Source organism: Haliotis asinina, chromosome 2 (assembly GCF_037392515.1).
Source record: "Haliotis asinina isolate JCU_RB_2024 chromosome 2, JCU_Hal_asi_v2, whole genome shotgun sequence".
Taxonomy (NCBI): Eukaryota; Metazoa; Mollusca; class Gastropoda; order Lepetellida; family Haliotidae; genus Haliotis; species Haliotis asinina.
The window spans coordinates 69992326-70014736 of NC_090281.1; the positions used below are offsets into that span (position 1 = coordinate 69992326).

A 22411-nucleotide genomic window follows, 5' to 3' on the forward strand; every position below is an offset into this window, starting at 1 on the left:
AAACCAACGCCAGCCGCGTTCGGCGTTCTCCTCGCGAAGCCCAGACTCGTCTAGAGGGCGCTACAGCGCTAATTAGCTCAGTCTGAAATTCACAACCATACCGAGGCAGAAATCTTTTGTCATGGCGGGACAGTGAGGCGCACATGTCTTCCGAAGAATTTTTGACGTAACCCATGATTAAGTAAGTTCTTTTCACGATCGGAAACTTAGTGAGCTATTTTGTGTGTATGTTGTGGTTGTATGTATAGATGTTGACTGACATACATAGATTCAGGCGGTCGGTTTTCGCTGTCGTTCTTTCTTTATGTGCCAGAACATGGCGTATTTGTTTTGCACTGTTTCTAGACAATGAGTCAGTGGATAAATTTTTCCCGATCGTCGTGTTTTCGTTGTTAACATCGGTGGTTATTACATAGATTGTGTTCGGAAGGTTTTGGTGGTTCTTGAACTGACTTTTCGTGTGTTGTAAATTAGGGGAAAAGGTCATTGTTTTGATTTTTCTAAGTTCAATTCAGACAAGGCATCTTCTTACAAGAAATCTGATTGGCTGAGACAGTCGTGTCTATTTCTAATGTGTAACTTTTTGTCACATTGTTATATTTTCGCGCACATGTTGATTACGCTCGAGCTTTTATATGAATGAACAGAGAACAATGTATCTTTTCGTCGCTTAGAATATTTGGGTTACTTCGCATATGTTGACATAACAGGGAAATCAGCTGATCCAAAAATAGATTATGAACTCGCTCGTCGTCACGTCTCTATGTACAAGACTGAAGTGATTTCGTTTGACCTTTCGGTGGCTGCTGGTACACCGAAATAATTTGCCTAGGATCTGCAGGTGCCGTTGTCATTTCAAAATGTACTAAATTCCCTTCGAGCTTTAGGTGTGTTCGACTGCCCTGCCGCCAATAAAGGCGCGGGTCACAGTCTGGTGGACCTGGGAGCCTCTCACTCAGTCACTGGTAAACAAAGACCATCAAGAAAGGTTGTAACACGATCAGTTCAGATGGAGAAAATTCAAAGTGCCTTTGTCAAATATAACCACATTATTGTCTGGTGTTTGGAAGAAACTGACCTGCAGGCATCTTTGTTAAAATAATGTCTGTCAGAATTGATGGAACTGAATTGAAAACTCCGAGTCCTTTGTGTCAAATTGGGTTTGAAACGTGGGATTTTCATTTCAGGGTAGTGTGTGACAGTGATCAGAAAGGATGAAGCTGCTTTAAGACATGAAAATATTTAGTTTTCTCTTTGAACATCTTAAATTGATGTAATCAGTAAGTTGTTTTTTCTGTTCATTGTCTCCTAGCTATGTATGTTGCCATGAAAATCTAGAGATTTGCAATGTCTTTTGTGTGTTTTTGCGGTGAAAGTGTTTTGGTGTTTGAAATATTCTGTCATAGTTTCTGTGACTTGGTCAGTCAGTTCATAGATTGATCAGTAGATTCTACATGTCACTGAACAGAACACCTTTATCTAAATAATCTTCAAAGCTTGTGTATGTAATCACTCATTCCACAGCCTTCCCATTGATTTTCAGCAAGAATTCAGTCAAATCAAGTGATTATATTATCTATCCATGCAGTTCCCTGGTTTGAATTGGTTATTTACACACTGTTGCAATATTTTTAAGTGTAGTATAAACTTTCACAACAAAACCTGTTAATGGCTACATTGATGTAAAACTTATCAGTGACCTGATTTAGTAAAAAAATGTGACATTTGTTCTTTTGTATGTCCTGTCTCTATTAGGAATAGAACGAAAACTATTCATTTGACTGTTTGCCAGTAATGTTTATTTTTGCTACAATGCTCTAAATGCATGGATACTCAAGGTGTCCTTGACATTGTTCTTGTGCTTAGGGGTAAAGATAGACTACCGCTTAGTCTTTGAATATATGTCATTTTCATAGTAACAAACAAACCCATATATATTGAAAAGGAGCCCCAGGGAGACCAGAGATTTCTGAACCTTAGGAAATGTAGACTTGCTTTATTTGAGGCTTTAGCATTGCAAACAGGGCATGACAGTAGGGAAAAGAATATGGTTCGAGATTGTGGGACAGACTACGGTAAAGACCTTGAGGCAAAGAGCTGACCAATACCCCAAGCGCTGATCCCCATTTTGGTCATGACTACTTTCAGTTCATTTACTGATAATGGCAGTCAAGTATGTTATCAACACATTCTTTGCAAATGTTCCCATATTTAGTTTCACTTTGAGACTACTGCATTCATATCAAGTGAGTGGAATGGAACATGGGCTTTCTTTATTTACAAGTCATATGTTCAGGTGAGAATCTTCCATTTACACTTGTGTTATGAAATTATGAATATTTCATACAACCAGTGGATGATCTGTATATTGCATCAGTTACATTCCAAATGTGTGTATTATGACATGTATTTCGGAATTGTCCCTCAAAAATGTCTCTAAACTCAAACAGTTTGTGTCTCTTTGGTTGCTTTTTGTGTTTTTTTAATTTGGAGTAATGACACTGGCTAGTTTTTGAGCATATATTCATATGGTTAACCTAAGTGCTAATTTAATGCAGTATTTGTTACGACCAAAGTATTATTGAAGGGCGAGTGAAAAATGCATTGAAAAACTGACATATTAAAAAGGCATTCGAAGTTCTTATTGTCACAGTTATGTCACGACAAAGGGTGTTCAAACTGATGAATTCTCAGTCTTCACTTTCTAAGACAAGTCAGGTTATGTCCCAGCTAGGAGGAGTCTTGCTCCTAAAGAAAGTCAGCATGTGACATTTAAGTCTGCGTTACTTGTTCTCAAAATTCCATTTTGTAGCTGTCAACACTCTTTTATTGTGTTGAGGCACTCATCAAACTGGCAAGGAGAATGTGGGCCTCGTGCTCAGCAGATGGTTCTTTGTTGTGGCTTCAGCTGGCTTGATCATCAAGAGTTACCTCCCTTACACTTGGCACCCTCACTCATCCATTCTGAGCTTGTTAATTCTTAGAGTGTTACAGTGGTAGATGGTATTGCTATGTTGTTAAGCAGCCATACTTATCATCTTGTGGGTCTGCACTTATGTTACTTCCATAGTGTTGAGTGTTAATAGGTTATGTATTGCTGAATAAAAAATATTACTAATTCAGTAGTCTTTTTCACTTACAGTCTGTTTGCAATGAAAACATGCCGACAGACTTCATTTAAACAAAAGAGTAAATCAAATAAAGGGAAATTAAGATTTCGAATCCTCATAATTTGACCTTGCCAACTGAACATTAAATCTCAGAATTTTATTCAAGATAGGATAAAAGTTATTTAACAAGCAATCATAGTTTCAAATAGTTTTTTTTTATTTATTTTATTACAAGGTGGTATGCACATAAAATAAAACACAGAGAGCAAGTAGGGTTGAACTTAGTCAACGTTCCTGACATCCTGCACATGCATTTGTTTCTTTGCTCCAACTACTGCATTTACATCCTTGTAATACAAACCAACAATAATGATTTTAATCAATGATCATTTGTTAAACAACTTTTATTATAAGTTGAATGAGATTCTGAGACTTCAATTTTCAGTTGGCATGGGAAAATTAGGAGGATTCGCAATCATTATTTCACTGTTTTTGGTCTCCTTTCTTGTTTAAAGTGAAATTCATCAGTACCTTTTCACTGCAAACAGACAACAGTGAATGTGTGACTAAAACTATGATATCATGACATTAGAGGTATTTCAGCCTGTAGTTCATGAACAATGCATTTATCATCAGTAAAAAGTGTCTACACTTCAGTTTTCCAATAGGTAGAAATCTTAAAACCATTGATTCCAAACGTCAAGTCTAGTATCTGACAGGCATCTTCAGTCAAGTAAGCTGAGCTAATAATGGTGCAAATATTTGATTAGCACGTTGAAAATATTCTGAAAACAAAATTATTGGTCATTTTATTCTGATGGACTGTCTCAGTTTGATAACTGTAGAATGTTGTAGTGGTTGTGATCATGATAGATTATTTACTTAGATGTAGGTTTATTGTATTCATGTTAAAAACACTCGAGCAAAGAGGCGTCCCATCTGTTATTTTATGCTTAGCATTGTCAGCAGTATGGGTGTGTTTGAGGTCAGTATGGTTTCTTCATTTCTTGTTTCCCATGCTGATGTGGAAGGCTTGGGCCGGAATGGGACCTAGAACAATATTTAGTCACTGAATAGCTGATTCAGTATATGGGGATGGTCGTAGTGGGGTCGCCTGTTGTTGAAAGGGTTAGCTGATCAAAGGTCCAGGTTCATCTCCCCATTTCATTCACCACCATGAAACTGGAATATTGTGAAGTTTTGCCTAAACCCCATTTGATTCTCAAGAACATGACGATGAACTGTATGTTATAGTTATACTCAAGCTTGCTGCCTCCGAAGTATTGTATGAAGCCCTGGCCTTGAGACTTCTATGACAATTGACTACACCTCATCCTGTGATGTAACACACTGGCAAATTAAATGGTCGTATTATTCTATAATACATATTGTCATGGCAGCTGAAATCCATTTGTAAGCAGTAAGTTACAATGGATGAATGATGAAAAAGACACTTTGTGGTTGCATTAGAGCCATCTGGTGCCTAATTTCAAGGACACAGATCTACAGTGACGAAAGGAGTGTCATGCAGCGTGTTTGTGATATATGGAAATGGGATTTTGTCTTATTTTACACATTACCACATTCTTTTGGTTACAATCTATGGTTATTTTGCTCTTTTCGTTCAATAATGAAAGTCAGTATCCTTTCTGAAATTAATTTAAAATGATCCTAAGAGACAGTTTCAGCCTATTAGATGTTTTAACATCCGAATAAAAAAAGCGTTCTTTTGACAAGAGATCATTATTTTGTTGTCACTTGTCGCTATATTTTATAAATGGGACCACTTTCTGGTGGAACAGCCAGGTATGGGAGATGCACATATAAAATTAACATTTCAATATGCAAGCTTTTTGATTACCCGACTGTTCTACCAACAAATAGTCTCCCTTTCCCCACCACGGTAAAAAGTAACAAAAACTGACAGCAAAATAATGATCGTTTGTCAAACAACCTTTTTGTCCAAGTATTCAAAATTATGAGACAAATCTGCAGTTGGTCTGTCGATTTCATGTGACTGCAATGTTTTGGTTTTATTGCAATTATTTGATATTGTATTAGTAAGCAATTCATCGGTCTCAAAATGACATCAAACATGCTATGCACAACACTGAAATGTGTGGTAGTGATGACAACAACTGATGCAATGAAAAGTATAATCCTTTCTGAAGTTGTATGACTCCCTCTTCATTTGTTATAGAAATGTTTCGAGAAAGAAACGACTCAATCTACTTCATAAACAAATTCATGAATACCAGCAGTCTAAGTGTTAGAATTTAAAAAAAAGTTGCAAAATTGGTGAAAAGCCACTCATACATTTATATATTTTTTCTTATCTTATTTGCCAGCTCACTATATTGCTGTTTGAGGTTGAAGATGAAAATATAGAGTGCTAAACTAGGATTATAGGGAGTGCTAGTCAGTCTCTGGACCATTGTATTCCCAACTGCCTAACCCTCCCTGCAGTGCTGAAGCCTGAAATGAAGCAAGTCTAGATTTGCCCTGGTTTTGCATCTCTCATCTCTCTGGATATCCGTTTCTCTTTAAATCTGATTGTTTGTTACCATCTAAATTATATGTATTCAGAGACTAAGCATTAGTCTAAAAGTGTTGACCTATTATGAAGCCAACCTGTAGAGAATTCCAGTGTATTCAGATTTTGGTTAAGTCAGAACCTAAAGGATTATTTGAAAACAGTAGAACCAATAATCAGGCAAAGCATTTGTTCGATGTGTTTGTGAGCAATCAATCAGAAGCATGCTGACAGATATATGAAGCAGTATTATTGATTAGTCTCTTCTGTTTTTATATTTGCATCTGGTAGCAATACTAAATAACCCTGTGCTGTCCAAGATGGAAGGACTGATATAGACTTCACGATGCCCCCAAACCCAGACTGATGCCCCCAAACCCAGACTCATCGTACAGGACTTAGTTTTTCATAAACAACATATTCATTTTTCTTAGAGATAGCTTCAGTGGCCCAGTAGGTATTGTGTCGCATTGTCCTCATTAAAATCAGAGTTTGAATCTGTTGACGGTGGTAAACCAGTTGCTCTTATCACTGGTCACCAAAGCAGATTTTTCAGTCTCTGTTCTACTTTGGTGTTCTCTAAGGCTGCTGGCATGTCTACCAGAACTTCCCAGTTACAAAGTTCTATTAAAACTTCAAATATGAATAAACCCATGAAGGTCCCAGGGTAAAATAGGCCTTCAGCAACCCATGGGTGGTCAGACTCGCCGACTTGGTTGACATGTCATCGGTTCCGAATTGCGCAGATCGATGCTCATGTTGTTGTTCACTGGATTGTCTGGTCCAGACTCCGTTATTTACAGACCGCCGCCATATAGCTGGAATATTGCTGAGTGCGGCGTAAAACTAAACTCCCTCACTCAAATATGAATAGTCTATAATGTATAGTTTGTTGACCATAGAGAGTAGATCATAATGTAGAAGAAAAATAGGAAAGAGAGAAAGAACATTTTTCTGTGTGTGATAAAGTCCACATTATTTTAAAATAGTCAACAAGATGAATGAGATTAAAATTTATAACAAGGATGAACCATCTCCGCTATCATGTGGTTCCTTAATAACATTTTTATGAAATTTCCCTCCATCACTACCATGTAAACATACCCATAATTGTTCATGATTCTTCATGTTTTTTCATGTTTTGTTTGGTATATGTTTGCACTCAGCCCTGCCATCATTTTGGCATCACATTTCCATGTATTATGGCCGACGTGTTTGGCTCACCTGCCCTTCCATATGTTTAATTCACCATTGCGTAACTCACTATGGAATTCCAAGCAGATGATTCTGATCAGTTCAGACGGGACGGGCCTAATCAGTATCGAAAATGTTGGTTTTAAAATATAAAATCTAAACATATTTTTACTCTTTGTTTTATGCGCATTCATTTGATAAAACATAATTTCTGTGTCATGACCTGCCAATGAAATTATTGCATGCCAGACATATTCAGTCTAAAATTGAGTCTCAAATGTCCTGCATTCTGAGCAAGCTGTTAGCCTTCCAGTAACTATCCAGTTGGGTGAAATCTATCAAAGTCTATTTGTCCTGTGTCTACTTATCCCGAGTTTTATAGGCAAACTGTTTTTCCACCTGTGTAATGCATTTTCTGAGCATCTGTATCAAATCTGGGCTCACTGGAATTGCCAGATGTTGCCCCTCTCAAGTCAGGTCAGACAAATTGCAGATGCTGAATATCATGGCAGTTTTGTGTAAATATGGTAGGTGTAGTTTGTGGTTATAGTAAGGAACAAATCTTGAAGTATTTCTAAACTGTATATGGATATGAATTTGCATAGACTTCTTTTAAATGCAAACATCTGCTGGCAGATGTAAGGCGAAAGTCCACTTTCTTTAAGCTATGCCCACCCCACCCCCTAAATACATACTTTGTATGCTGGTTAATGCAAGATCATTTGATTTTCAAACACTTTGTAATGTGCATTGTGTCAGCTTGAACATGGGGTAAATCATCAAGAACACTTAATTCATGTCATAAATACAGCATAAAAATGTCATAGATTTGTAAATGTTTATGCGTTTTGTTATTCTTCTTTTGGAGATAGAAGATGAATGATAGTGATAATGTCTTTCAAAGTGTTCATCTGCATAGACTGACTGACCAAGAATTTCAATGAATCGCTCCATCACCTAATCCATGGCCCCATTCTTTCTGCCGTAGATGGCTGGCCTGCACAAGACTGTCTGATGTGTTTTGTCCACCCACAGAAGGTTATTTGGTGGCAGTGTAGAGATCACCTGCCCCAGCTTTGCAACTCATTCACCCAAACACATCCATCAGGATTCTCTCTGCATTAAATAGTTTGCACAAGTGATGTGGACTTTCACAAGGTGGATTTATTAACTAAGGGGTGATTTAGGCGGGGGGTCTTGCTCTGCTGTTTATGAGCATTACAGGTTATAAATAGTGTTTTTCAAAAAAGTGAATGTAAAAACTAAAAGGTATCACATTTATGAATTTATATTTTTAGGTGAAGGCTGTTTTCTCACTTGCATTGTGAGAGTGCTTGGAGTTTTATGTTGGATGGAAGTTTGTAAAATATTACAAGGAAATTGAAAGAATGACCTCTCCCTATAGCTTATCAAATCAGGGCCTGACATAATGATTTCTTTAGCATTGATACTAGCCATGATTTCAGTGTTTCTTTCCACAAAATTGGCTGATGTTCTGTAGTTCTTGTAGTCTGTTGTACATACCCTAAGCAAATATATCCAAGGAAGTCTATGCAAGTCTAGAAAATGTGGCAAGTCTAGATTCCCCTAGCTTCAATGAAGAAAGTCTCAGGTCTCTATTTCATTATATTATATTTTTTTTACTATGAACATTTTTCAGTAAAATATGTTCATTTCAGAGACTAGCTGTTAGTCTGTAGTTCTTGCCACTGTGAAAGTGATCTTTGATACTGTGTCAATGATCCTTGCCTTTGCAATATGATTCTTACCACTCGTAAAATAGTGTAAGATGGGGAGGTGTATTTGTCAGTTACTGCTCCTGTATAAATTCTAACTTTTAGTTGAAATTCTCAGTGAACCTCATTTCAAATTACATACATGATATTGTACAGCTGTAAATTATCTGTATCAAAAATTAAACCATTATCGTAAAGAGATTGTACTAAGTAAGCATGCTCTGAACATCCTTCAGAGTGAATTAAAGCATCGCTTGCTTATGATTCATCAGATACATTGCTTTTCATCATTAATTTCTGTAAATTATGCAGTAGCTATCTTTCTTATTAGCATGATAAGGAATTATATTTCAATGTTTAATTGAAGGCTACTGGTTTAGGGACATGATGCTTCTCTTTTGACGTGATTGCCTCATTGAACCCAGACAGTAATGCATCATTCATTAATTATTTGGTCTACAAATTTAATTTTGAAGAATTTTTGGCTTGAGATAAGTTGTCGCATAAGTGATGGTGTCAAATTAAATCAGAACTAGCATATCCATTTGAGTGTGCATTAGGCCCTCATTGTGACCCTGGTGGCCTATTGGTTGTGCGGAGGGCCTCTCTATCTCAGTCACTCCAGGATTGGTTCTTTGATTCTTGGTGTGTCTACATCATATCAATGCTTTTGTGTCTTATTTGCAAGCTTGTAAATGTCCAAAACCTATGACAGGTCAGGCATACCTCCCAAATCAGGCAGATTACCATGTGTTCTGTACTGATGTTGCAGTGTAGGATGAAGACTTATGTTCCAGTGTGTGAAGCCCTTTTCTGGGTTTTTCTGGATATTGCTGGAATATTGCTACAAACTTAAAACCACACTCACTCGGTTTGTCAGGACCATATTCAGTGTAGTATCACCTACTTTTGTTAAGTCATACCTCTCACATCAAGTTTGCATGATAAGTCTCACTCACTCACTCACTCACTCACTCACTCACTCCATGTCTTAATGAAGGCTGTGGTTGCAAAATCTTACCAATTAGGAAATGGTTCCATGGTTCCAGCAGCAGTCATAGTAACCCCCTGTTATCTGTATTCCTTATTTTGGCTTGATCATGTTCCTTCCTTGCATGATCATCACATAGGAACTGAGTTGGATTCTTCAGCTGGTCATCCTTCTTGGGAGGTCATTGCATGGGTGAATCCCATTAACTCTCCATGGGATCCATATACATGGCTGGAGCATGCTCCAATCGCATCCCTTTGATCAGGTGAAAATGTTTTCACATGAAATGGTTAAATGCTGAGCGCAAGCATCACAGAGGCTGTGTGAGAACAAATTACTGCTAAATGAGGCGGAACATCTTGTGCATTTGTAGGACTTTGCGTTTCAGCTAGAATCTGATTCATTAATGGTTCGATATAAGGTATGACTGTTTCATTGTTGTTTTTATTAATGTTTATCGTTTGAGTCACATACCAGGCCATTTGTTTTACTCTCATACTCATAGGGGCCAACACAAAATGTTAATAGAAATTTCAAAATTGGACTTTAAAAAATTAATTCAGGTTATTAAGATCAACAAAATAACTTATAGTTCAAACATGTTTCAGGGAGAAGAGATTCAGACTAAGTGAAAGGGCATTCATAGTTAATTTTACAATATTTGATTCAGAGACATGGTATCATGTGTTTACCTTGTTTAAGATAAACATGTTTCAAGTGTACATGTATGCAGTTGTCTGGTTGAGTTTGGTAATGCTTTGAGCACTACAGCTGACTCTTATTATTTCTGAGCACTGTCTGTTGTGGACATCATTTAGTGAAATTATACTTTAACATTGTCGTATTGGAGAATACTCTGAAAAGAAATTTTTGAAGCAGAATTGAAAAAAGGGTTAAAGGCTTATTCTGATGATTTTTTTATTTACTTCACATGATATTGAATAAAAATCAGAAGTTTTAGGTTTGTTAAATCTGTATGGAAAAATACTGTTTAGTATTAAACTATAGCAGAATGTGATTGATCTCCGTTTTGTTATGGAATGTTTCATGGTGAAAACATTCACTTTGATATCCATTGTAAAGGTCAGAGTACCATATCCTCTTCCTTTGGCGCTTGCTGTTCCCAGTTGTTCTCATCCATGTTTTGAGTGTGTTTTTCTTCCTGTCTTGTCAGGAAATGTCTAGTTCCAAGGTTATAGTACATAAGTATACCACTTATATATGGTATATAAATACACCACTTATATATGGTATATGAATGTACCACTTACATATGGTTTATAAATAACCCACTTACATTGCTGCCACTTAAACTTGTCATGGTTTCCTTGTGTTACGAATCATAAGTATGGCCCTACGGCTGGTGGCAAGCAAAATTTTGAGGAAGCCAGTGGAATATAGTCAGCCTCAAGCTATCTACTCAAATGTTGCCAAATAAAATAATCTTGCCATTCATTACTAAATATCAGGATTGACTTTATAAGCCTCCAGTTTATGTATCAGTTTCATCCTAATCCAAGTATGTCAGTTCAATTTTAGTGTTTTTAACTCCTGGAGACAAAGGTGTTTTTTCATTTGAACAGTGATTCTTTGAATGCCTCTGTGAAACAGTACTATTTCCTAGTAAGTCCATCCAGCCCCTTAATTGATTTCCTTCCCCCTCTAAATACTCAGACTGTCGTGATTATGTGAGTGTCTTGTGGACAGGTGGCAACAGACTGTTGTTGTGTGACACCAACTATGTTGGAATATGTCAGGCATACAAAGGTCTTACACCAGCTTTTCCACATAATACCACGCAATGTCAGACCAAATCCGGCCTAAACCTCCCATCTGCTGGTGTTCAATAAGAAAATCTCGTGGAACAGCTGCCGACTGAATCTGACATGGAGAAACTGTGCAATAACATGCCGTCGTTTTGAGGAATTTATAAGTGCTGTATGTATAGCCATTGAGGCCTAGCAGAGCTGCCTGCCGTTCTGAGAGGCAGCAGCGTCTTTGGCCACAGTGTCTGTGAGCTCGGAGGTGAGTCATCCTCGAGCCTTGACTCATCGCCGTAGACGACGCTTGGGAATGGGAAAATGGTAGCATGCTGGTTGGAAGCCGGGGCGATAGGATTTAATAACGTGTATAGGTGTGAGTATGGACATTCATGTTCCTGCTTCAGTAGATATCTAAGTTTCTTGATATTGTGAGTTAATGTTGCAACAATTGCCAGGTTTTTGGGGGACCAGACAGGCCGACACAATGCTTTGCCTGACTTGCATGGGTATGGCTGGGGCAGGTTTATGCAGCGATCATGTACCAGTGACCATGTGTTGTTGCACTTGTCTAGCTGCTATTTTCTATTTTTCCATTTGCATCCTGATGAACAACAGTTGTTTATGACATCTATGTTTTTGTCATGTTACTGGTTATTTGTTCTGAATAATATTATTATTTCAATCAAACAAAATATTGCAGAATTTAAATTTTGCTTCAAAGACGCTCAGATGCCCATATTTGTCATGTGTAGTTGTGTAATTGAATTTGAGAGTCAGGTAAGTAATAAAAATAGACAGGAAACAATTATGTTTGATTATCCTGAAAACTGTTCAGATAGCTATGGAATTACATAAAAGAATTGCAAAAATTGCTATGGAAAGAAAACATGTTTCAAATTAATGTCATAACTACTTTTCTATTCAGAATCTAATTTCTCCATAAATGCAATTTAAAATGGAATGTTTGCTAAAAGTATGCTCTAATGATGCCTTAAAGACCTGAAATTCTACTAGGTATCTTGATATGTTTAACAACAGAAAAACTGACTTCAACTAGTGAGCTACTGTCAATTTGCATCGCGCTCTGTCTATGGAGCTGGTGAAATAGCGCAAGACACCTGCATTCTGAAACAGTCAAATACTACTGCACAGAAGTAATGCACCAGTTACGCCTCGCATATGTCTCAACCCCATTGTCTTGAGTGAGATGTTAAGCCTGCCAGTCAAGTCACTAGTGCTCATTTCACTACCACCGCGTCACTAAAACAGCGCACAACAAATAGTGAGTCAAGTTTCGACAATGCTGAAAGTACCAATCATTGTTCTATGGCAATAATAGCTGGTGGATTTGAGACCTTGAAAACCATTGATAATTCCACCATGTCACGATGTAGTCACCATGTTTTACTTGATGTAAGTGCACAAACTGGAGATTTAGGTTATTTTTATTCTTTGGTAAATCATACATTAATGTTACACTTGATAACATGAGGAGATTGTGTCTGACTTTTCGACAACCCTGACATACAATGTCTCTGTATACACAGTGATAACAGAAGTTGTACAAGGCTTGAACTTCCAGAGAATTGGCCCAGCTCAAGTCTTTGTTCACAGTAAGGACTGAATTTTATGATAAGGGAATATCTTGCTTTCATGTGGTGTTTTTCACTTTGTCACTAAAGAATTTAGATTATTTATGGTCACTTGTACATGCAACTAATCCTGCTGCCTTACTGACACAAATTCCAAGGGTTAGATTGACCACAATGGTTTTACATATTAATTCATGAAGTATATGATAAAATATGACAGTTATGTAACCTGTTTTGGCACTAACCATGGTTACGGCATATGTTTGTCAGCCTGACCCAGGTTCAATTCCCAGTCTTGTGTGAAACCAATCTTTGTCTCTTTCAACGTGACATTGAAAGAATGCTACTAAGTTTTGGACCCGTCTCATTCACTCATACACTGAATGACTTTATGCTTATTTTGTAACACTTGTGATAGTGTTACGGTTTGTAGCCACCAGTATTCAGGACCACAGGGTAGACTTCCTAGAGACCATCCCTATGACCCATTCATGGTCATAAACTGAATTATCTAAGCATGGCTCCATCAGCAACTGAGAAGTTGTACCTGTGTGCCCGCTGAGTTGTGAAACAGCAGGGTTAGGACAAGTGATCCATTGTTAATGAGAGTCGTTACTCAGTGACTTGTTACAGATCTGGGAGTTTTTAGCGTTAGTCACTACGACTACTAGAACGACATAACTCCCCATGAGGACATACCTATTTTGTGATTCTTTGTTTAAGGAATACAGTGGCCTCACGTTATGACCAGACAAATGGTATTAATAATATATACCAAGGATCTTGTCTGTAAGTGCTAAAAGTAGGTCCTTTGTTGTGAAGCTGTGTTTGAAATTAGAAGCATGTCTGATAAAGATCATTTTATTTAGTGTATGTATTAACTTGTGAGACTATGTTTTTGAGAAAACTGCATCAGTTTGGTTAAATGATACCTTCTGCCTGTTCTCTTGACAATATTGTCTTCTGAGTGCAGTCATTAGATCATTAAATATGATAAACAGAAGATTGGTGTTTTCCTTGCCAAGTAACATATTTATCTCGTTTATCTCAACTCATGACCAGAAAACGTGTCATTTTGCACTCACGGATGCAGCTGTAATGGAAACGTGAACTTTGTGAGGTCAACTGTGATATATGGGTAAACAGAGAAATATTGAAGTTTGAAGAACATTGAATAATTGTGTAAATTCTGTTTTTCAGTGTAAACATCAATCTACTGATAGAGGAAAACATTGATGTGATACATGTAGAAGTTGTTAGTCAAGTATTTGTAAATAACGTTCATTATGAGCGTAACTGTAATGATGCAAGAAAAGTCGAGTTATGAAGTGGGAAATCTTGTTCAGGATATTGTTTCAGAATGTCAGGAAGTTTCATCATGTTATCATTTCATATTGACGTAAGAACCATTTTGTCTGACCATAATCACACAAAGGTATTGCATGTATCACAAGTACGGTAATTCCATTGTGACAGGTTTCTTGGAATAATCTTTGACCATTTTTGTTCCTATTTTTAAGATGTTATGAGATACGTCAGGTCCAGTATTTCTGGGAGAGACCTATACAAAGACATTATTAGTGCATGTCTTCTTTGTTGCGCAAATCCCCCTCCGTCTGACAGACATGACAGGTTGGTGTTCTTTCTGACAAAAGTTATTTGGAGTGAAGCTTGAACACTTCCCAAGTGATACACGAAATTCACACAAATAACACTAGACAACACCACAAGAATCTGTTTTGAAATGATGCACGTACAAATCAAAAAGAGTTGCTATCCATAAAGTTTGTCAGTATTGTACTTCCAATCTTTTAATATGCCACTCCAAGAAAATATCAGGATTTTCAAAATCAGCTGCCAGTAAGGCTGCCAGTAAGTTTCCATGTAGATAATTAATTATTGATTGAGGGAAGGAAGAAAGAAGTTTTCTGCAAAATGTAATGATGTCTCCAATGAATTGCAGACTATTTGGATGTTATCTATGGTCAAAGATGAGTAGCTGAGAAGTGTGAGAAAAGACCTTTGTCAGACATTAAAAAGAGCAAGATCTTTCTCAGACAGAACAGTTAGTTTAAAAAAACTTGTTTCCATACACAAAAGGTCCAGTTATTTCTTTCCAACCCACAGAACAACTGAGGATGCGAACACAAGGTGTAAATGTTACGTGTGTAGATATGAAAGATATTATTGACTGACGTCTGCAGCGTGAGCTGCTGATTGAGGTGTTGAGCCGCGAGCTGTTTACAACAGTCTGGTCAATACACTTGTATCACACCACTGGCCCATGAATTACCCATCACTAACAGCCGCCTATCGGCTACACAAAACATGTTTATTATGGCCTCAGACACTCAAGAGAATACCTCCAGTATTTTTAGTGTTTTGATTGGTCAAAAGGTAGGGTTTTTTTATAACATTTTTTTTTTTTTTTTTTTCAAGAAACAATATTGCTCATTCATCTTAAATAATTTACAGATAACTTTATGTTTGCAACATTTTGCTGACATGGATTGGGTTTAGACAACCGATTCCTGGCACAGAAGCTGTTTGGATCATTGAACTAATTGCATAAATTATTTGTATCTAACTGAAAACATCCCGAAACCTTTCTTAACATATTCAGCAAAACGGAAGTTGTGTCAGATCATCACTTGTGCTGCAGCAAAGACAAAAGTTTCACAAACGATCAGTTGATTGTATTCTGTGTCAGGAACTCTGTTGTTGAGATATTGAATTGCTTCTAAATACAGGAATTGTTCATGTTACATACTTCCTGTTATGAAATGTCAGATCTTATCTAATGCTGACTGATTCTGTGAAGTGCGTACCACAAGTTGATTAGTTTATTTATCATAGCTGTTATCAGTGGTCATTCCTAATAATAACACATTTAAAAAAAATGTGCACTTGTAAATTGTGAAGGAATTATTCATATATGTGACAATGGAGTAACAAAACTGACCTCTGCATTATTTGTCTTCAAAGAAAAATTCCGTTGATTTTAGATTAGGCAAGAAAGACATTAACAAATGCTCATTCCGAGGCAAATGATAAGGACACAAAGCAGTGTATTATGTGATGGACATTCTGAGAATGTCAGCAGGGTGGGAATGTGTAACGACCTGTTTGCCGCTCCTCTTCCTATCACTAAAATCAACATTCCACGTTTACATTAACTAAATCCAACATGGACCCTACACACAGGCCTTGATAGCAGGGGATATCACCTTCACCTTGACTGCTGATTGCTCTACCGTAGAGAATCTGTTAGGGGTGGGCATGTGAGGAAACACTGAGGTTGTAAGGTTACAACATGGATTTGGTAAACCTGGTCAGAAGGATGGATGTTTAGAATTTAGGAATCACCTTTTTTTTAGCCAGTGCTAACTTAACAGAGTTTTCTTGTTTTTCATTACTTCTCAAAAAAGGTTTTATGCTTTCCAAAACCACTGAAGCCTTTAACACTTTGTAGCCTTCTTCAGTTAACAAAATCACATATGTAGCTGGCCTTCACAACGGTTAAAATCGGAACTGCAGAATTGTTCAAACCTTGTAATGCAGAACAGAGGGTATAGAATGCAAAATGATCCGATATGCTAGCTGATGTCTGGATAAGTTGAGGGTTCGTTCGTGATTAGAATGAAAACTGTTTCTGTGTAGTGAATTGATTGTTCTCAAGGGGAAATTCCAGTCAGGGCTATGAGTACTAACCCTGTGAAGAAATACTTTGACCTACTGTTGTTGGTATTGATTTGGACTTAGAGATAGCTGGCCCGAGAACTTCCTGATTTCTGCTGTTAGGTGTCTAGGTAGCTCTTGCTTAACCTGTGCTTATTTTGAGAGATGACTTTAATAGCAGCACGGGACATTAGTGGTAGACTAATCATTGCTATGGGTAGTCTCAGTATTTCTACAACAGATTACAATGTGCCAGACCAGTTGTCCATGACAGTTTGTCTTGTTGGCCGACAACAGTAACACATCTGCTGAGGCAAGTAACCTCTAGCCTTCATCACATCAAAACAAAGATTACCAGTTAACTTGACAGTTAAAGTGTGTGTTATCAAGTGGGTTGTAGTGGGCCTGTTATTGTATGGGTCATAGTGGGTCTGTTATCGAGTTTGTTGTTGCGGGTCATATTGGGTAGGTTTATTACGATATAAATAACAAGAGCCCTGAATCTTGTAGTGAAAGATTTTTCATGTCAAATACTTTTTGAATATATTACATGTAATTCTTCATATTTAGATCTTCACAATTCTGTCAGATCAAACATTATTTCATTAAACATTTTTAGCCCAAAATGATTTAGCCCCAAACCAGTCCCTGAAACCTGGTGAAAAGAGTGACTTCTTTAAATTTTGTGTTGTATTACAACAGTATGAATCATTACTTACTATATTCATCATTGATGGTCTCCACAACTTTGATTAATTAAGATCATATGACTGAACACTGCTGAGTGTTAAGCAACAAACAAGAAAGACATTCATCGTTTTCGCCATTCCTGTTTACTGAAAGCCAACAACCTCATTAAACACAAAGCTACTTAAATGTCAAAGTGATGAAATTATAAAAGCTTATATTGTAAAAGTTTGATTCTAACAGCAGTTGGGAGTTGTCCATACAGGTCAAGGCTTCTGTTTCTGTCAAACTGGCTGCTGATTGGGACTAATATTAGCCACAAACTGACCACCACCACCACCACCACCAACTCTCTGCAGCTAATGCATCACCCACCTTGCCATGACCCTGAACTTGATTCAATCAGCAGTGACAGGTAGGTGATATGTACAAGGCTTGTACATATGCCTGCCACAAAGGGTGTACCACTGTTGACAGTTTCTGACACTTGACTGATCCTGTCCAAATTTAACCATGGTCTCCACATCCATACATGTGCTTGTAGGGATATGTGTAAAAGTTCATCTGACTGCAAACATTTACCGAATCTCCTTGTGGGGGGGTCAGATAATCAAAAGCGCATTATAATAATGAAATAAGTAAGGATATTTGCGAATTTATAACACATCTAGTGTTGAGTTTGTAGTAGAAGAAACTATAACACAATGTTCTTTTTTAAAGTTTTCATGCTTTCCAACAAGGCTAAATGGTAATTGCACATGTCTTATTTAATGGTAAATGCTTTATGCAAAATTAGGGGTAAACTGACATTCATGAAAACCTTTCTTGTTCAGCATGAGTAAAGGAGATATGGTGCTGAACACATGAAATAACTTTCACTTTTAAATGAAAAATGTTGAGCAGACATTAAGGCTGAACCTGATGCAAATACAAAATAATACTTAAAGGTAGCTTGGAACACCAAGAGTGGATTGCCAGAATTTTTTGGAATGTAATATTACAAGCAAAGTGTGCCAGGAGTTATGACTATATAATGACTTGTTCAACAACAACTGCCAATAAAATAGTTATCCAACTATACCGATAATGCATGCTGTATCTCAATGTCCTTGAACTCTGTTAGTGTTTATTGGGTTAAATACAGTATCATTCATTATCAGTGCTTCTGACAGCAATCCATGAAGGTTCATCTTTCCCACTTAATTAGCAACACTTATCAGTATTGCCAGAGCTTAATCATCAACATAAAAGGGCTTATCACAAAGAATATTTGTATCTTTGGAAATCACATTTTTGTCACATTGCCAAAGTTCTTCATTGTTAACATTTTCCCATTAAGTTATTAAGACTAAAGTAGTGAGTCATTAGTAAAAAATATTGGCATGTATGGAGAATTATTGTCCAGTGTGACATAAGGATGTGCCATTGTTTTGTAATGACATAAGTACAAGCCTACGCAACCTGGGTTTGGGACTGCTGACACAGCAGACCACAGGTTGAAGTCAACAGAGACCTCTTATCCACAAGCTGTCAAGCCTGATCACAGATCTCACATATTGCATCACCACTGGTCACAACAGGTGCTCTGGACAGTGGTCACCAGTCAGGAGATTGACCTTCAGGGACCATCTCAAAAGTAATCAAGTCCTTCATTTTCTCGAAAAGCGTTCTGTACTTTATGAAATTGTGATAAAATTGTTGGTCTTTTGTTAAGAGCTAAAAAGTGTTACTCAAGAAATCTTGGTTTTGTTAGGACTATATTAATGGTGAAGTTTGTAGCTGATTAAATATCTTCATGGAAATGAGTGAAAAAATATGTCATGCACGATTTGTAGATTTCCCATGAACATTTGATGTAGTAAATTATGTACATTTTGGCCATAAAATTCTTCATCCTCAACAGACCTCTGAACATTCTACCTATAAATGTATCATCAAATAACAGTTAGTGGTGGAGACTCTTCAGAATCTTCTGTACGCTACATTTATGACACCCTAATTGTGACAAGCATTAACATTTAGATAAGTTTATTTTTTCAAAGATGATGGCAAGATTCATCTCATGACTAAAGATGAAGAGTGTGAGGCATATCAAGTCACATGCTTTTTCAGCGATCCCTAAACCTGACTCAGACAACCAGCAGTCAAAGTTATTGGCTTGTCTGGGCGAAAGCAAGCCATTTCGCCCTGGAACAATAACCATATCAAGCAGGCAGCTTGAGGCTTTGTTGCCTGGAACTGTGAGATTTCACACTCAGTGATTATGAGATCACCCCCAGTTTGCGTGGTGACCAAGTATTTGCTGTTGGGGACTGTCTGCCCGACCTGTGAACACATGGTTAGTCATCAATACACAAGGGAAGTGGTGTGGACGCTAGCACACTCAGTCCTCAGTCAGCACTGGATTATACATGTACATGGCTGAAGAGGGAGGCTTGGTTGGTCATACTCATACCGTTTACTGTTTCTCTATACTACTATGTGATATGGTTAATGAACCTGGTGTGATAGATAAGTGTTGACTGATAACAGGACTTTCAAATGGATATCCATACTTGTCATTTGTTTACGTAAGTACAACTTAACAAGATTCACACTTTACCAAATTCAAATGACATTTATGTTATTCAGTGAGGTCAATAAGTTTGTGTGAAAGTTAGCAGTAACTGGTAGGGCAAGTGGCAGTGATATATACACTGGAATAAAGCTACTTGTGGGCCTGACCTACTTCCACTAGTAAGGGAACTGCGTTAGTATTGCTTTGCCCATGGTTTATCGGATGAACCTTATGTGCCCTACTTGTCAGAGGAAGTCCTTATGCTTCATTATGAACATTGACTCTTGTTCCCCAACTGAGCCTATGTCACTAATCAATATTGAACGATGAGAGTAATTACTTCACAGCTAGAGAAGTCAATATATGTTTTCAAAATCTGTCTGATGAAAGTCATGAGTCATTAGATGTAATGAATATACATGTCACAGTTTGTGGGGAATTTAATGGTAGTTGAATATTTTTATCTGGCATTTATCATACATCCTGATTCAGTCAAAGGTCATGAAGCAATGTTCCTGTTATTAAATCTATTATGTGGTAAATTCAGACAGTTGATAGCTGAAGTTAGCGCTGTGTTCCTGTTAAAAGTGTTTTATGAAATGCCCCTACTGTGCATTTTAATCATCTGCAGATGTATTTAATTTGATTACAAACATATGAAAAATGTAAAGTTATGCTCTAAGTTGGTTTTCAGTGCCGTAGATTGGTTGAAGGCTCAACATGTTATTCTGAAAACAAGTAAATAAGTTCATCGTAAGATTATGTAATACCTTGATGAAACGATTGCAGAGTTGTTGAAGTACGAAACCTTATACAGTAAGCCTGAAAAGGTGGTCAGGCCATACAAACATATCTGTTTTCATCTTTCTCATTGGTGTGTTACAGGATTTTTTTGTAGTCGCTGGGTATTTGTAGTACCCCATGAATGGTTCGGACAGGAAATGGGTGAATTTGAATTTGTGCAATAATTGCCGCTGGTGTTCAGTCACTTAGGGATTTAGTGTATTCTGTGTTTCTAAGACAGTGTGTCTGTCAAATAGCGATTATTGTGCCTGATCTTTCTCAAATTCCTTTAGCAAGGAGAATATATTGTTGTGGGCAATATTTTGTGTTGTTTCTAGTTTCACAGCAATATGGCATTAAACATTGAAGTTCATGGACAATATTTAGAAGAATGACAGCACAGAAAGCTCAGATGCAAATAAAGGTTGACCTAAAGACTGGTCACCCATTTTAATGTTTCTATTATCCAAGGTGTCAGAAAGTTATGTCCCTTTTTCGTGGTAGGATCTGCTGAGATAATGCTGGAATCACAGAATTGTGAATTTACACTTTCCTGTCTGATTATGCTGATATCATTCAAAACAACAGTAAACCAAGTTTACTCTTTGACTTCCTTTCTCATTTCAGTCAGCTTTTAAGTACAGCAGGGGGAACATGGTTCATGGCTTCCCAGCAACCTGCAGTGCACCAGATGGTGCAGTCAGCCTCAGTCACTTGGTTGGCTACATTCTATGTTCATAATATCAGCCACAGGTTTTCTAGCTATGTTATTATATTCATGCAAGTGATAAAATGGTTTGTATTACAGTACAAGGTCCTCGGTTTGGTGTCTGAGATATGATCATAATGCTGAAAACAGACAACAACCAAACTTTGCATTGTTTAATATAACATGGAAACAATATGACCATAATCCTTATTGTTTTAAAGGAACAAGACTGTCATTTTCTGACTTGATAGAAATGATGATACAAAAGCTAAAAATAGTGCATTTTTTTATTGCATTGTAGTGTTCGGAAACGAAAGCAAAATACCACGGTGTACTGTTTCACCCCTGATACATGCCCTTTCCCATGTTGCTAGAATGTTGCTGCATGTAGTGAACTCCAAGCAAGACAAACCTGCTTCCACTGAGGACATAACCAGTGGTGTAGTATGTTGGCTGAAGTGGCCAGCTGCCTGCTCAGGCCAGGGAAAACATTTTGTGAACATGATGTAGCTTGGATGCCACTCTGGGGCTTACAAGTGGGCTTCCACACAATCAGGGCCTGATTGATCACAAACAAGGCCAGGTGACATGTATTATTGTGTAACACTGTACATAAGATCTTGATTAGGCATATCTTCACACTGATTACATGGCTTGCGTAAAGCAAGCGTTTGGGCATTTGTTGCATGTGCAGTGAGTATATACCTATTCAGATAGTAAGTGCTATTTGTGTACTTATTTATATGGTAGGAGCCTTTGTTTACTTATTACAATTCATGTTGTACATGTTGTGTTGTATATGGTTTTTTTTTCTTTGTGGTGAATGGCTCTAGTATCATTGACTCGTTTTTCAGGTTGTTTGATTTGGTTGATTCGCTAGTTGAAATGCTTATTCAGCGTAGTAAGCAGGATGCAACTCAATCATGTAGAAAATCTCGTCACCGTCTATGTAAGCTTTATTGCTCTCAAGTGAAATTGACGTTGTCTAATCAACTAGTGCAAACACATTAAAACAGGAACAATTTTGTTCTTCTTGTTTGAAACCAGTGCTGTTTTAGGTTATATATTTTGATATTAC

The 22411-nt window shown here is 37.3% G+C and overlaps 1 protein-coding gene across 1 annotated transcript in view; it reads left to right on the forward strand.

The window, feature by feature from the left end:
* The first annotated feature begins 70 nt into the window (after positions 1-70).
* LOC137274225 (brain tumor protein-like) overlaps positions 71-22411 on the forward strand; it is a 28316-nt gene continuing 5975 nt past the window's right edge. The window contains exon 1 of the mRNA XM_067807288.1: positions 71-181. The gene's annotated coding sequence lies outside the window, so the exon portion shown is untranslated. The remainder of the gene's footprint in view (positions 182-22411) is intronic.